We start from the raw sequence: 15119 nt of genomic DNA, 5'->3' as shown, positions 1-15119 counted from the left end.
ATTTTCGTGGGCCCAGGAAACGCGAAATGCGTCTCGGCAGTGGAGCAGGGAGAGGTACAGTCATGGCCAAAAGTATTCACACCCCTGCAATTCTGTCAGATAATACTCATTTTCTTCCTGAAAATGATTGCAAACACAAATTGTTTGGTATTATTATCTTTATTTAATTTGTCTTAAATGAAAAAAACACAAAAGAGAATGAAGAAAAAAGCAAAACATTGATCATTTCACACAAAACTCTAAAAATGGGCCAGACAAAAGTATTGGCACCCTCAGCCTAATACTTGGTTGCACAACCTTTAGCCAAAATAACTGCGACCAACCACTTCCGGTAACCATCAATGAGTTTCTCACAATGCTCTGCTGGAATTTTAGACCATTCTTCTTTGGCAAACTGCTCCAGGTCCCTGATATTTGAAGGGCGCCTTCTCCAAACTGCCATTTTTAGATCTCTCCACAGGTGTTCTAAGGGATTCAGGTCTGGACTCATTGCTGGCCACCTTAGAAGTCTCCAGTGCTTTCTCTCAAACCATTTCCTAGTGCTTTTTGAAGTGTGTTTTGGGTCATTGTCCTGCTGGAAGACCCATGACCTCTGAGGAAGACCCAGCTTTCTCACACTGGGCCCTACATTATGCTGCAAAATTTGTTCGTAGTCTTCAGACTTCATAATGCCATGCACATGGTCAAGCAATCCCAGTGCCAGACGAAGCAAAGCAACCCCAAAACATCAGGGAACCTCCGCCATGTTTGACTGTAGGGACCGTGTTCTTTTCTTTGAATGCCTCTTTTTTCTCCTGTAAACTCTATGTTGATGCCTTTGCCCAAAAAGCTCTACTTTTGTCTCATCTGACCAGAGATCATTCTTCCAAAACGTTTTAGGCCTTTTCAGGTAAGTTTTGGCAAACTCCAGCCTGGCTTTTTTATGTCTCAGGGAAAGAAGTGGGGTCTTCCAGAGTCTCCTACCTTACAGTCCCTTTTCATTCAGATGCCGACGGATAATACGGGTTGACACTGTTGTTCCCTTGGACTGCAGGGCAGCTTGAACTTTTTTGGATGTTAGTCGGGGTTCTTTATTCAACATCTGCACAATCTTGTGTTGAAATCTCTTGTCAATTTTTCTTTTCCGTCCACATCTAGGGAGGTTAGCCACAGTGCCATGGGCTTTAAACTTCTTGATGACACTGCGCACGGTAGACACAGGAACATTCAGGTCTTTGGAGATAGACTTGTAGCCTTAAGATTGCTCATGCTTCCTCACAATTTGGTTTCTCAAGTCCTCAGACAGTTCTTTGGTCTTCTTTCTTTTCTCCATGCTCAATGTGGTACACACAAGGACACAGGACAGAGGTTGAATCAACTTTAATCCATGTCAACTGGCTGCAAGTGTGATTTAGTTATTGTCAACACCTGTTAGGTGCCACAGGTAAGTTGCAGGTGCAAAACACAAATTAGAGAAGCATCACATGATTTTTCGAACAGTGTGAATACTTTTGTCCACCCTCTTTTTTATATTTGGTGTGGAATTATATCCAATTTGGCTCTAGGACAATTCTTTTTGTGTTTTTTCACTTAAGACAAATTAAATGAAGATAATAATATCAAATAATTTGTGTTTGCAATCATTTTCAGGAAGAAACTGAGTATTATCTGACAGAATTGCAGGGGGTGTGAATACTTTTGGCCATGACTGTAAGTATTTCAACTTTGCAAGTGCTGTGATCCTGAGCAAGCAGGGGGGGCCACTCGTTGGCACTTGGCACTGGCACAGGGCCCCTCATAGTACGGCGATGTGTTTGATGGCGGGTGGCGCCTCCCACTGCCAGAGACACTTTTGCGTACTATGAAGGGCCCTGTGCCAGTGACATCGCCAACGAGTATGCCCCCCCACCTGATGAAGGAACCTGCACTTTCATCTGCACCTTCCTCTTTGTCCCTGTGTAAGGTGGTATAGTATGAGGAAAAGGGAACCTGACTTTCATCAGGGTCAGATTCTGGCTGTGTAGAGTGCAAGGGGAATGTAGTGGTCTGGGTCAATGTACCAGCAGACTCATCTAGCAGTGGCTGGGCAATGGGCAGGATGAGGAGGAAACACAGATATAGGTCCAAATAATAAAGTAGGCTAAATGCAGTTCAAAATTGGTAACAGGACTAAACAGGCGGCAAAGCTTTGTTCAGTGGAGGATAACTGTAATGAGTGGCGCAGACACAGTTAGTAGGCTGTTATGACCTGGTGGTCAGGACAACAATGGACCTGGTGGTCAAGAGCACACAGAATGACCTGATAGCTACTGATAATAAGGACGAGCTCTGGGACGTGGGAACTCTGCTGACCGCAATCCCTAAACCTATCAAACACACTAGAAATAGCCGTGGATTGCGCCTAACGCTCCCTTTGCAACTCGGCACAGCCTAAGAAGCTAGCTAGCCCTGAAGATAGAAAAATAAAGCCTACCTTGCCTCAGAGAAATTCCCCAAAGGAAAAGGCAGCCCCCCACATATAATGACTGTGTAAAGATGAAAATACAAACACAGAGATGAAATAGATTTAGCAAAGTGAGGCCCGACTTACTGAACAGACCGAGGATAAGAAAGGTTACTTTGCGGTCAGCACAAAAACCTACAAAAAGACCATGCAGAGGGCGCAAAAAGACCCTCCGCACCGACTCACGGTGCGGAGGCGCTCCCTCTGCGTCCCAGAGCTTCCAGCAAGCAAGACAACAAATTAAATAGCAAGCTGGACAGAAAAATAGCAAACCAAAGAAATACAAGCTGGAACTTAGCTTCTGATGGGAAGACAGGTCACAAGAACGATCCAGGAGTGAACTAGACCAATACTGGAACATTGACAGGTGGCATGGAGCAAAGATCTAAGTGGAGTTAAATAGAGCAGCAGCTAACGAATTAACCTCGTCACCTGTGAAACTCAGAAACACCCACCAGAGGAAGTCCATGGACAGAACCAGCCGAAGTACCATTCATGACCACAGGAGGGAGCCCGACAACAGAATTCACAACAGTAGGCCCAAATAAAAAAGTAGGCTAAAAGCAGTTCAAAATTGGTAACAGGACTAAACAGACGGCATTGCTATGTTCAGTGGAGGACAACTGTAATGGGTGGCACAGACACAGTTAGTAGGCAGAAAAAAAAAAGTTGGCTAAATGCAGTTCAAAATTAGTAACAGGACTAAACAGGCGGCCTAGCTTTGTTCAGTGGAGGACAACTGTAATGAGTGGCGCAGACACAGTTAGTAGGCCCAAATACAAACGTAGGCTAAAAGCAGTTCAAAATTGGTAACAGGACTAAACAGGCGGCATTGCTTTGTTCAGTGGAGGACAACTGTAATGAGTGGCAGACACAGTTAATAGGCCTAAATAATAAAGTATTCTAAATGCAGTTCAAAATTGTTAACAGGACTAAACGGGCGGCATTGCTTTGTTCAGTGGAGGACAACTGTAATGAGTGGCAGGCACAGTTAATAGGCCTAAATAAGAAAGTAGGCTAAATGCAGTTCAAAATTGGTAACAGGACTAAACAGGTGGCATAGCTAGATACAGAGGTGGGCTCCTCTGCTGAGTAGCAGACAGTGGTAGTAGGCGCAAAGTATTAACTGGTCTAAATGGAGGCCAGGGCCCCTGTATATTTTAACTATCATCTATCATTTCAACAAATTTGTATTGGCAGTGACATTGAAGGATTTAACAGCACAGACTACACAGTGGTGGAGCAGGGAGAGGTAAGTATTGCAAGTGGTAGAGCACTGTTCAAGCTGGGGGAGAACACTCTCTCGTGGGCGGAAGTACTGGCACAGGGCCCCTCATATTATGACGCTGTGTCTGACTGTACTATGAGGGACCTTGTGCCAGTGCCGTCGCCCAAGAGTGGGCGACCCACCTGTCCAGGCAAACGGCACTCGCACAGGTGCTTGCGCCCGGTGGGGACCACGGCCCTGTGGGGGGGAGTCAGCCCATTTAGGGAGGTATAAAAAAGGCCTATGGTGGACATTCAGCAGCTGCAAATGGCAGAATTGGAGAAGTCAGTAAGAGGAGGCCAAAAGCAAGACATTTTTCAGGCAAGCTACGTGTCAGCAGGAGAAGGTGAGGCAAAATAATTTGAAATCCATGATTGGTTCATTTTAATGAAGGATAGATCATCAACATTCTGAGTAGCCAGACGTGTCCTTTTTTCGGTCAGTATTGAACCAGCAGCACTGAAGACTCTTTCTGATAGCACACTAGAAGCAGGGCAAGCGAGCTCCTGTAATGCATAATCTGCCAATTCAGGCCAGGTGTCTATTTTAGATGCCCAGTAATCAAAGGGGAATGACCTGTGAGGGAGAACATCGATAAGGGAGGAAAAGTAGTTCATAACCATACTGGACAAATGCTGTCTCCTGTCACTTTGAATCGATGCAGCAGTACCTGTCGTGTCAACTGTCATTGCAAAATCACTCCACAAATTGGTCATAAAACCCCTCTGTCCAATGCCACTTCGGATTTGAGCACCTCTAACACCTCTGCCATGTTGCCCCCTACGGCTCGTGTGAGAACCATCACTGCCGCTGAGTGCTGGGAATGCCTAAACCAAACGGTCTACAAGAGTTGCTTGTTTGGTAGCCAATATTTTCTCAAGGTTCTCATGTGGCATGATATTTTGTAATTTTTCTTTATATCGTGTTTCCAGGAGGCAGGCCAACCAGTAATCGTCATCATTTTGATAATGCGGGGGTCCCTTTTTAGGATACGCAAGGCATACTCAGTCATGTGAGCCAATGTTCAAGGTGTCAATTCACTGCTTGTGCTGGGTTGAGGAGCACTTTCTTGCAAATCAACATCACTTGTGTCCCACAAAAATCCTGTACCTGACCTTGCAACGCCACCAGTTTCTATTGCCCCCTGTGAAGAATCCTCCTCCTATAAATATTCATCCCCATCATCCTCCTCCTCTTCATCCACAACCTCGTCCAGGAGAGTTACCTGAGCAGACAATGGATGACTGTCATCAAGGCTTCCCTCATCCTTGGCTGTAGACGCCAGCTCCTTAATGTGCGTCAAACTTTGCATCAGCAGACGCATTAGTGAGATGCTCATGCTTATGATTGCGTCGACTGCACTTACCAGCCATGTGCATTCCTCAAAACACTGAAGGACTTGACAGAGGTCTTAGAGCTTCGACCACTGCACACCAGACAACTCCATGTTTGCCATCCAACTGCCTGCCCATGTATGTGTATCCTCCCACAAATCAATTACAACACGCCTCTGTTCGCACACCCTCTGAACCATGTGCAGTGTGGAGTTCCACCTTGTTGCAATGTCGATTATTAGTCAGTGCTGGGGAAGATTCAGAGATTGCTGATGTTTCAGCATACGGCTGGAGTGTACGGGCGACCAGCGGATGTGCGAGCAAAGTCTTCGCACCTTCAGGTGCAGAGCTGGTAACTCCAAATAATTTTTGAGGAAGCACTGCACCACCAGGTTCAAGGTGTGAGCCAGGCAAGGTATATGTTTAAGTTCTGAAAGGGCTATGTCAGCCATTAAATTCCTTCCATTATCACTGACTATCTTGCCTGCCTCAGGATGTACACTGCCCAGCCATGACTGAGTTTGTTGCTGCAAGTTCTCGGCCAGTACTTCTGTGGTGTGTCTGTTCTTGCCCAAACACTTCATTTCTAACACAGCCTGCTGACGCTTACCACTAGCTGTTCGATAATGGGACACCTCGTGTGCAACACTGGCAGCTGCGGATGGAGTGGTCGTGCGACTACTCTCTGTGGATGAGCTTTCACTTCTGGAGGAGGAGGAGGAGCAGGGGTGGCGAACACCTACAGCCAACTGTTTCTTAGACCATGGGCTAGGCAGAACTGTCCCACTATGGCTGTCCCCTGTGGACCCTGCATCCACCACATTAACCAGTGTGCCATGATGGACACGTAACGTCCCTGGCCATGCCAACTGGTCCATGCATCTGTTGTGAGGTGCACCTTTCCACTGACTGATTGCCTCAGTGTATGGACAATGCGGTCTTTGACATGCTGGTAGAGGGCTGGGAAGGCTTTTCACACAAAAGTGTTGACTGTAGAGGTCATAGCATGGTACTGTGTAGGCCATCAGTGCTTTGAAAGCTTCACTTTCAACCAACCGGTAAGGCATCATCTCTAATGAGATTAGCCCAGCAATGTGGGCGTTCAAACGCTGTGTATGCGGACGAGAGGATGAGTACTTTCTTTTCCTAACGAGAGTCTCTTGTAGGGTGAGCTGGACTGGAGAGGTGCATATGGTGGAACAAGTGGTGGTGGTGGACATGGCAGATTGAGAGAGGGTTGGTGATGGTATTCTCGATGTTGGCCTACATACAGTGTTTCCTACCAATAAACTTGAGATTCCCTGACTGCTTTGGCCTTGCGACGATACCTCCACATTTGCTGCTGGTGGTGTCCTAACCGGTGGGCTTACAGTGAGGGAAGCAATGTAGCGTTGCTGACCACCTTCATTCTTAGCAGGTGCACCAATGGTACGGGACGTTTGGTAGTTAGTCCAGGCTTGCAAGTGCATGCTGGTTAAATGTCTAAGCATGCACGTTGTATTTAAATTTTGACAATTCTTCCCTCTGCTAAAGGTCTTTGAGCATTTTTTACAGATAACTTTTGACTGATCATTCGGATCTTGGTTAAAAAATTGCCACACTGCACTCTTCCTACTATGGAATACCTTTTCAGGCATTGCACGCTGTGCTACTTTCACCGGATGACCACGCTGTTCTAAAACTGTTTTTGTTTTTGACAAACGTTTTTGGCTTGATACGGGCCTGCCAGGTGACAGCTGTTGCGATGTAGATGGCTGCTGCGGATCATCCTCCTCTGCCTCTGAGCTACTGGCAGCGGCACCCTCTTCCCCCAATGGCTGCAAATCTGGGTCAACAACTGGGTCATCTATCACCTCTTCTTCCATGTCGTGTGCACCTTCCTCTGTGTCATCGTGTAAGGTGCTATAGCAATCGGGACGGGGTACCATAGCCTCATCAGGGTCAGATTCTGGCTCAGTACACTTCGAGTTCAATGTAGTGATCTGAGTCAATGGAACAGCATTATAATCTACCTGTGGCTGTGCATCAGTGCACTCCATGTCCGATTCATCTTGTATTGGGCAGTTAACAATTTCCCGTTCTAACCCAGGCACGGTATGTGTAAAGAGCTCCATGGAGTAACCTGTAGTGTCGCCTGGCGCATCCTTCACTTTTGGTTTGGGTGAAGGACACAAGAAAACGTCTTGTTCCTGACTGGGAGCATTGTCATGATCCCAATGGCAGGGGATCACAAAAGGACAAGCACAAAAAACAAAACAAGCTCTAGGGTGATGGAAACTGAGCTGACCGCGATCCTGAACCTCAACACACAACTAGCTGTAGCCGGGGAACGTGCCTACGATGATTCCTAGACGTCTCGTGCCAGCCGAAGAACTAACTTTCCCTATTAGAAGAAACACAGACCTCTCTTGCCTCCAGAGAAACACCCCACAGAAATAGCAGCCCCCCACATGTAATGACGGTGAAATGAGAGGAAAGCACATACGTAGTTATGAAAACAGATTCAGCAAAATGAGGCCCGCTAAAACTAGATAGCAGAGGATACAAAAGTGAACTGCGCGGTCAGCGAAAAACCCTACAAAAAACCATCCTGAAATTACTTGAACTCATGTTCCAACTCATGGAACATGAGGAGTAATATCAGCCCACTAGAGCAACCAGCAAAAAGGAATCGCATATCTGCAAGCTGGACTAAGACAAAAATTAAGCAAAACGTGGAACAGGAAAATAAAAAACTTAGCTTGTCCTGAAGAATACAGAAGCGGGAAGCAGAGGTAACAAGACACACTGATTACATTGATAGCCGGCGAGGAAATGACAAGAAAGCCAGGTTAAATAGGAAACTCCCATATCCTGATAGAACAGGTGGACACCAGAGAACGCAGAGAACACAAGTCACCCAGTACCATCTGTAACCACCAGAGGGAGCCCAAAAACAGAATCCACAACAGAGCATCCACTGATGACTCGCTGCTTTTATATTTGGAACTTTCTGAAGAGGAGGCGAAAGAGCTAGAGGCTGAGTCAGCAAGGAAAGACAAAACTTTTTTCTGCTGCTCCGGCTTTAAAAGCCGTTTTCCTACTCCCAGATAAGGGCGCCTTCGAGGCTTTGTGTAGCCAGACGATGACGCTGGCTCAACACCTCTAGCCTTAGGTGCTATTGTGCTCTTGCCACTACCACCAGATGCACCACCACCACCATCAATACCAGCTCGCAACCACCGCCCACGGCCTCTTCCACCTGACTTCCTCTTTTTTTGGAAAATCTAACCAAAATAACAACCTTGATATGGTACTGTAATACAAGGTAGAAGGTGTATATAAACGTGTTGAGATTTTAAATCTCCCTTTTTTTTGGGGGGGAGACTGAACAAAAATTCAGGCCCTGTGCAAAAACATCACAATGTAAGTGGGTGAAGTGGCTGGCTGATAAACGACAAACTAACAGGACAGAAGTATATCCACTTTGTGAGAATTTGAATCTCCCCTTTTTTTGGGAGACTGAACCACAACTTAGGCCCAGTGTATATAACAACGCAATCTAAGTGGCAGAAAGTGGCTGGCTGATATACGGCAAACTAACAGGACAGAAGTATATCCACTTTGTGAGAATTTGAATCTCCCCTTTTTTTTGGGAGACTGAACCACAACTTAGGCCCAGTGTATATAACAACGCAATCTAAGTGGCAGAAAGTGGCTGGCTGATATACAACAAACTAACAGGACTGAAGTATATCCACTTTGTGATAATTTGAATCTCACTTTTTTTGGGGGGAGACTAAACCAATCCTCAGGCCCTGTGCATAAAACAACACAATGTAAGTTGCAGAAAGTGGCTGGCTGATATACCACAAACTAACAGGACTGAAATATATCCACATTCTAATCGCCAGATGCCAAACTCTGTCGCTGAGGCCATTCAGTTTTCACCCAATGCTCTGCTGTAGCTCTACTGTCCCAGTAGCACAGAAAACAAGGGTGTTATCATAACAAATGGGAATTATGCATGTTCAAAGAAAAGATATTCTCACATTTATTGGGAGACTAAATGAAAACTAAATTTACCTTAGTGCCCCGTATAAACCGGCACTTTTCATACACTACTTATATTTATCATGGAATTCATTAAAATGGGCTATATAGCTATAGCGCAAAAACGGGATGTGGTAGAGAAATTATAAGATTAGATTTGAATTCAGCACCTTCAAATTAGTTTAAAACTGTTCTTAAAGTCCATGCCAGAAATTTTTTTTTTTTTTTTTTTTTGGAGACCAGTGTTATTTACTATTTTGTGTGACATAACTCTCTGGTTTAAGGGCATAAAAATCAAATGTTTAAAAATTGCAGTATTTTTGTCAGATAGATTTTTTCACAAATAAGCGTAAGTCATAAAATGCATCATGAGAAAACAATCTCAGAATGCAGAGTTATTACCTCCTAAAATGACTCTGGTCAGAATTGTAAAATTTGGCCTGGCTATGAAGATGAAAACGGGCTTGAGGGGTAAGGGGGCTAAGTTTGTGTTTGCTTATATTTAAATTTTGTTGGACCAGTCAGTTTCTTTGAAGTAAAGTTGATTACATGCAATTTATCTACATTTACATGTCTCTATGGCATCAAACTAATCTCTAAATCTGTCTATCACACGTATAACACATGGGATACTTTAGCCATCTGTACTGCAGTCTTCGATAAATAGCATTTGTGTTGATAAAAAAAAGCTAATAATTTAGACGAACAGCACAAGGGTAGTAAATATCTAGCAAATATGTTTCAAAAGGTTATCTTTAATTTGAAAAATTGATTAGCATCTTGTTTATAGCACCAGTGGCACTCGTAACCTGTAGACCAATTGTGTTTAACTCCTTATATGATGTTCTGGAATGTCTTATGCCGAATCCCTGACTTTGATGTCAGCTTGAGAGCCGAGCTTGCATTTTTGCCAGCAAATTATGGCTGTGATAATCAGCCATCACCTGCCTCTAACTGACACGGGTGGAGCGGAGCTCCGCCTCTCACTGTTAACATGCTAAAATGCACTTGTGAATCTCATATTTGGTATCTCTGTGTGCTTCAAAGTCTGACCTTTGAAAATAAAATATAATTTACTCAGTAAACGGAGTAATGAGAGAAAAAAATCAAACTGCGAAAATTGTTTTTTTTTGGGCAGTCACAACACAAAAAATTTAATAGAGGGTATTCAAAACTTTGTATCTACCCCAAATAATATCAATAAAAACATCAGTTTGGTGCTAAAAAAAACAAGCCTCCACACAACTCCGTATCCCAAAAATTAAAAACGTTACAGCTTTCAGAAATTGGTGACACATAGGAATTTTACATTTTTTTTTAAATTTCATTTTTTTTATTAGTTAAAGAAATAAAAATGCATGTTTGGTATGCCTGTAGTTGTGTAAAGGAGACAACCAGGCTGAAAGTGCTGCTGAAGCACCAGGTCCGGAACTGCTGGGGCTGAGCCTACTGTTGCAAAGGGGAAGGAAATTGAGGACAGAGGAGACCCATGACCTGTAGAGAGGGGGCGTGGTGAATCAGGAAAGTATAAGGAGGTTTGCGTGGGAAAAGAGAGGGGCTTTCCGCTGGGGGGCTGAGTGAGATAGGACCTGCGCCGCGTCGTGAGCAGCAATAGGCCATGCTGCAGTGATAATGGTTGGGTGCGGTAAGGACCCGGGGAGCATCACCGAGCACACAAGTCAGAGCATGTTGAGCTGGGGTTAATTGGGAAAGGCTCCGAGCAGCAGATGACAGATCCAGGATGGGCGCAGTAAAGATGTCAGCAGGCCTGCAGGGAAATGCGCGCCGGGCAGACTGTTGCCGTGTGAATATCTAGGTGACAGCGGCTGATCAGAGGCACATACGCTGATTGGAATATTGTGGAGATCTTCACTCTTCAGCTCCACAGTTAGATTGACTAGGGGTTCAGCAGGCAAAACTGGTGACCGCCTGCTGTCGCCAGAAGTGAGACCATGTGTTGAGCTAGGATGCCTGAAAATGCTGGACAGGCTTCCGATGGTATCTCATCACCTGTTAGACCTCCAGAGAGTAACGAACAGTGGAGCTACAATAAGTTAAACTTGATATAAAGACTGTATAGTTGAATAGCAGTTATAATGTTTACCTTGAATCCCCTTTTTTCCTGTTATCTCCCTGCGAGTAGTTTATTAATGTTAGTTAAGTAAATAACACTTAACCCCTGCTCCGCACCACTGTGTCACTGCATCCAAGTGCCTGTGTTATGCTGGATTCACACATAACGTATAAAAAAAAAAAAAAAAAAAAAAAAAAAAAAAAAAAAAAAAAAAAAAAAAAAATCGGTCCATTTTTCATGGCCGAGAATCGCAGAAATATTCCAGAACAGTAATCCATATGTCATCTGTGTGCAATGCGAGGATGCAATTTTATCACATCTAAGCATCCGTGTGCAATCCGTTTGACATATCCATGGCATCCGTATGGCAAGATTCTCTCACTGGCTTGCAAAATGGACATATAATGGATCCCTGCCCAGAAAATCATGATTAAATAATGTGGAAGCCTATTTATTGGCTCACAAGTTCCAGCCTACAAGTGAAAAAAATTGCTTGGTCTCCCGTGCAATTTTCTTTGCCAGAGAGGGAAAGCTGATGGCCGGAACCAATATTTGTAGACTGGGAAGGGGTTATTACCCATGCATCTTCCCAGTCTATGAATATCAGCCCGCAGCTGTATATTTAGCCTTTACTGGCTATTCTAATAGGGGTATCCAAAAAATAAATGACGTTGGGTCCCCTTTAATTAATAGCCAGAAAGGCTACACAGAGCGCAGCAGGCTGATATTCATAGCCTAGGAAGGGGCCATGGATATTGACCCCCCGGCTAAAACATCTGCCCCCAGCCACCCCAGAAAAGGCGCATCTCTAAGACTACCGCTGATGTCACTAAGAACTTGATAGCATGGAAAAAGTTCTAAAACTTTCCCATGCTACAGAGTTCATGTCTGGTCAGACAGGCTGCGCATTATACAGCATTGGCATTAGCACTGCTCCTGGCGCATTATACAGCATTGGCATTAGCACTGCTCCCGGTTGTAAACTATTCAACCCCTTGAGATGGATAGCAGCGTGAGACTTGACTGTACAGCAGAAAGGTATGGGATATTGTTGCTTTTTTATTTTGGATTTTTTACAGGAGAACGAGGGTTTCGCTTGGATTGAGAGTGTAATAAAGATGGAAAAACTGTGTGTTTAAATATTTAATTAAAAGACTTTATTCTTAATGTGTGTGTAATTTTTTAACCTTTTCATACTATTGGATTAATAATGGATAGGTATCTTATTGACACCTCTACATTATTAACCAGGCTTAATGTCACCTTACAAAAGCAAGGTGACATTAACCACTTATTACCCCCATATGCCACAGCTACAGGGCAATGGGAAGAGAGGCTAAGTGCCAGAATTGGGGAATCTTACAGATGTGCCTTTTCTGGGGTGGCTGGGCAGATGTTTTTAGTCAGGGGGGCAATAACAATAGTCCCTTTCTAGGCTATTAATATCTGCCCTCAGTCACTGGCTTTCCCTCTCTGGCGAAGAAAATTGCATATTGCAATTTTTTTCCATGAATAATTTGCGAATTTAACACCTACATCTCCAAAATTTATCACACATATAGTACTAATATTATTATAATCTAACCATTATGCAATGGTTTACTGTATGTAAACCATGTGTCATAACCTGTCGGCTTCTGCAATGATTTTACAGAAGCCGAAAAGTGAATTATCGGCTATTCTGCTACCTAACTCTCTATGAAATATATATATATATATATATATATATATATATATACCTATACTATGTGTATAGATTTATTTTATCTATTCTATTTTAACCTATCAGTGTGATTTTGCAATATAGCGCCATTAATTGCCAGCTTTTCTAAAGGACTCCAGTGCGTATTTCTCTCAAGTCACATGCATGGTCCCTGTGTAACTGTTTTTTTCTCACACCCATAGACTTACATTGGCGAGTCTCGGGTGTAATACGGTGCAAATTTGCACATGCTGAGATTATTCTCGCACATATAATGCGCACGAGAAAAAAAGGATGATGGGAGCTGCCCCATACATGAACATTGGTTCGAATGCTATGAGATTTTTTATTGCATAGCACTCATCCGTATTCCTCTCTGGTTTGACTCCTGCCTTACAGTTGTACTGAACTGGAGAATCATATTGTCAGATAGTTTTTACAATAAAATGAAGTCTGTAAATTAAAAAAAAAATCTGTTGCGGAATTCCATTTTTTTTGCTATTATGCCACAATTAGAATTTTGTTGTTGCTTTCCATTGCATCACATGATAAAAAATGATAAAATGATAAAATGGATGGTACAACTCGTCTGGCAAGAAAACAAGGCCTCACATGGCTGTATCGGCATAAAATAAAAAAAATTGTGGCTTTTGGAATAAGGGGAGGACAATGTGTAAGCACTAGTGATGAGCGAGTATACATGTTGCTCGATATTTCCCAAGCACGCTCGGGTGATCTCCGAGTATTTATGACTGCTCGGATATTTAGTTTTCTTCGCTGCAGCTGAAATATTTACGTCTGTTAGCCAGCATAAGTACTTGTGGGGATTCCCTAGCAACCAGGCAACCCCCACATGTACTTATGCTGACTAACAGATGTAAATCATTCAGCTGCAGCGAAGAAAACTAAATATCCGAGCACTAAAAAATACTCGGAGGACACCCGAGCGTGCTCGAGAAATCTCGAGCAACGAGTATACTCGCTCATCACTAGTAAGCACAAAAACAGAAAAACGCCTGGTCGAGACGTTTTCTCTTAAATATAATTTATATTTATCAACCACTGGCTTTGTGATGACATCCATGTATGTTTGACTCTGAAAGGCTAAGGCATTTTAATAGTTTTAGTGATTTTAGTAGTTGCAGGAGACTGAGACGCACTGTGCACTAGTCGTACTGGAGGGTCCACGGATACTTCTCCCACCCCCTGACAATAACATGCGTATAACCATATGTACTGTTAGCAAAAGGAAGAAACCGCCGGAGACCCGCCTCTATGACCAGGCACCCGTGTGGCTCGGTGTTGTGAATTCCGCTCTTGGGCTCCCTTCGGTGGTTGTAAGTGGCACTTTTGTGAGTTCTGCTCTTGGGCTCCCTCCTGTGGTTTTAAGTGGAATGGCTGCTCCTTGGATTTAGCTTTCTGCAGCTGCTTCCACTGATTGTCTTTCTGCTCGGCTATTTATGCCTGGCTCTTCCCTTCAGCCAGTGCCACTTGTCAATGTTTCCTGGTTGGATTCAAATCTCTCTTGGATTTCCCTGATATCCTGACCAGTTCAGCAAAGATAAGTCCTTGCTTTGCTCTTTTCTGTCCACATATTGTGGACTTATTCATTCTGTGCATTCTATGTTTTGTCCAGCTTGTCAGTATGGATTAATTCAGTTAAGCTGGAAGCTCTGGGAAGCAGATTTACCCTCCACACCTTTAGTCAGGTGTGGAGATTTTTGTAAACTCTGTGTGGATTTTTGTAGTTTTTAATACTGACTGCACAGTATTCTATCCTGTCCTATCTATATATCTAGACTGGCCTCCTGTGCTACATCCTGGTTTCATTCTGTGTATGTCTTTTCCCTCTCCACTCACAGTCATTACTTGTGGGGGGCTATTTATCCTTTGGGGATTTTCTCTGAGGCAAGATAGTTTTCCTGTTTCTATCTTTAGGGGTAGTTAATTCTCAGGCTGTGGCGAGGTGCCTAGGGAGTGACAGGAGCATCCCACGGCTACTTCTAGTGTTGTGGTGTGCTTAGGGACTGCAGTCAGTACAGGTACCACCTCCTTCAGAGCTCGTCCCATGTTGCTCCTAAACCACCAGTTCATAACACTCGGTCCCCGACGGATATTAAAACCATGTTTTTCTCTGAAAACTACAGTATTTCAAAGACAAATCTACATGGCTGTGATCATACAGCCCAAGGCTGTTTTCTACAGTTCGGGCAGCATGTATCATCTGA

The sequence above is a fragment of the Ranitomeya imitator genome, chromosome 3 (genome assembly GCF_032444005.1).
Source record: "Ranitomeya imitator isolate aRanImi1 chromosome 3, aRanImi1.pri, whole genome shotgun sequence".
Classification (NCBI taxonomy): domain Eukaryota; kingdom Metazoa; phylum Chordata; class Amphibia; order Anura; family Dendrobatidae; genus Ranitomeya; species Ranitomeya imitator.
The sequence above is the reverse complement of the archived record's forward strand: the minus strand, read 5'-3'. Positions refer to the sequence as shown.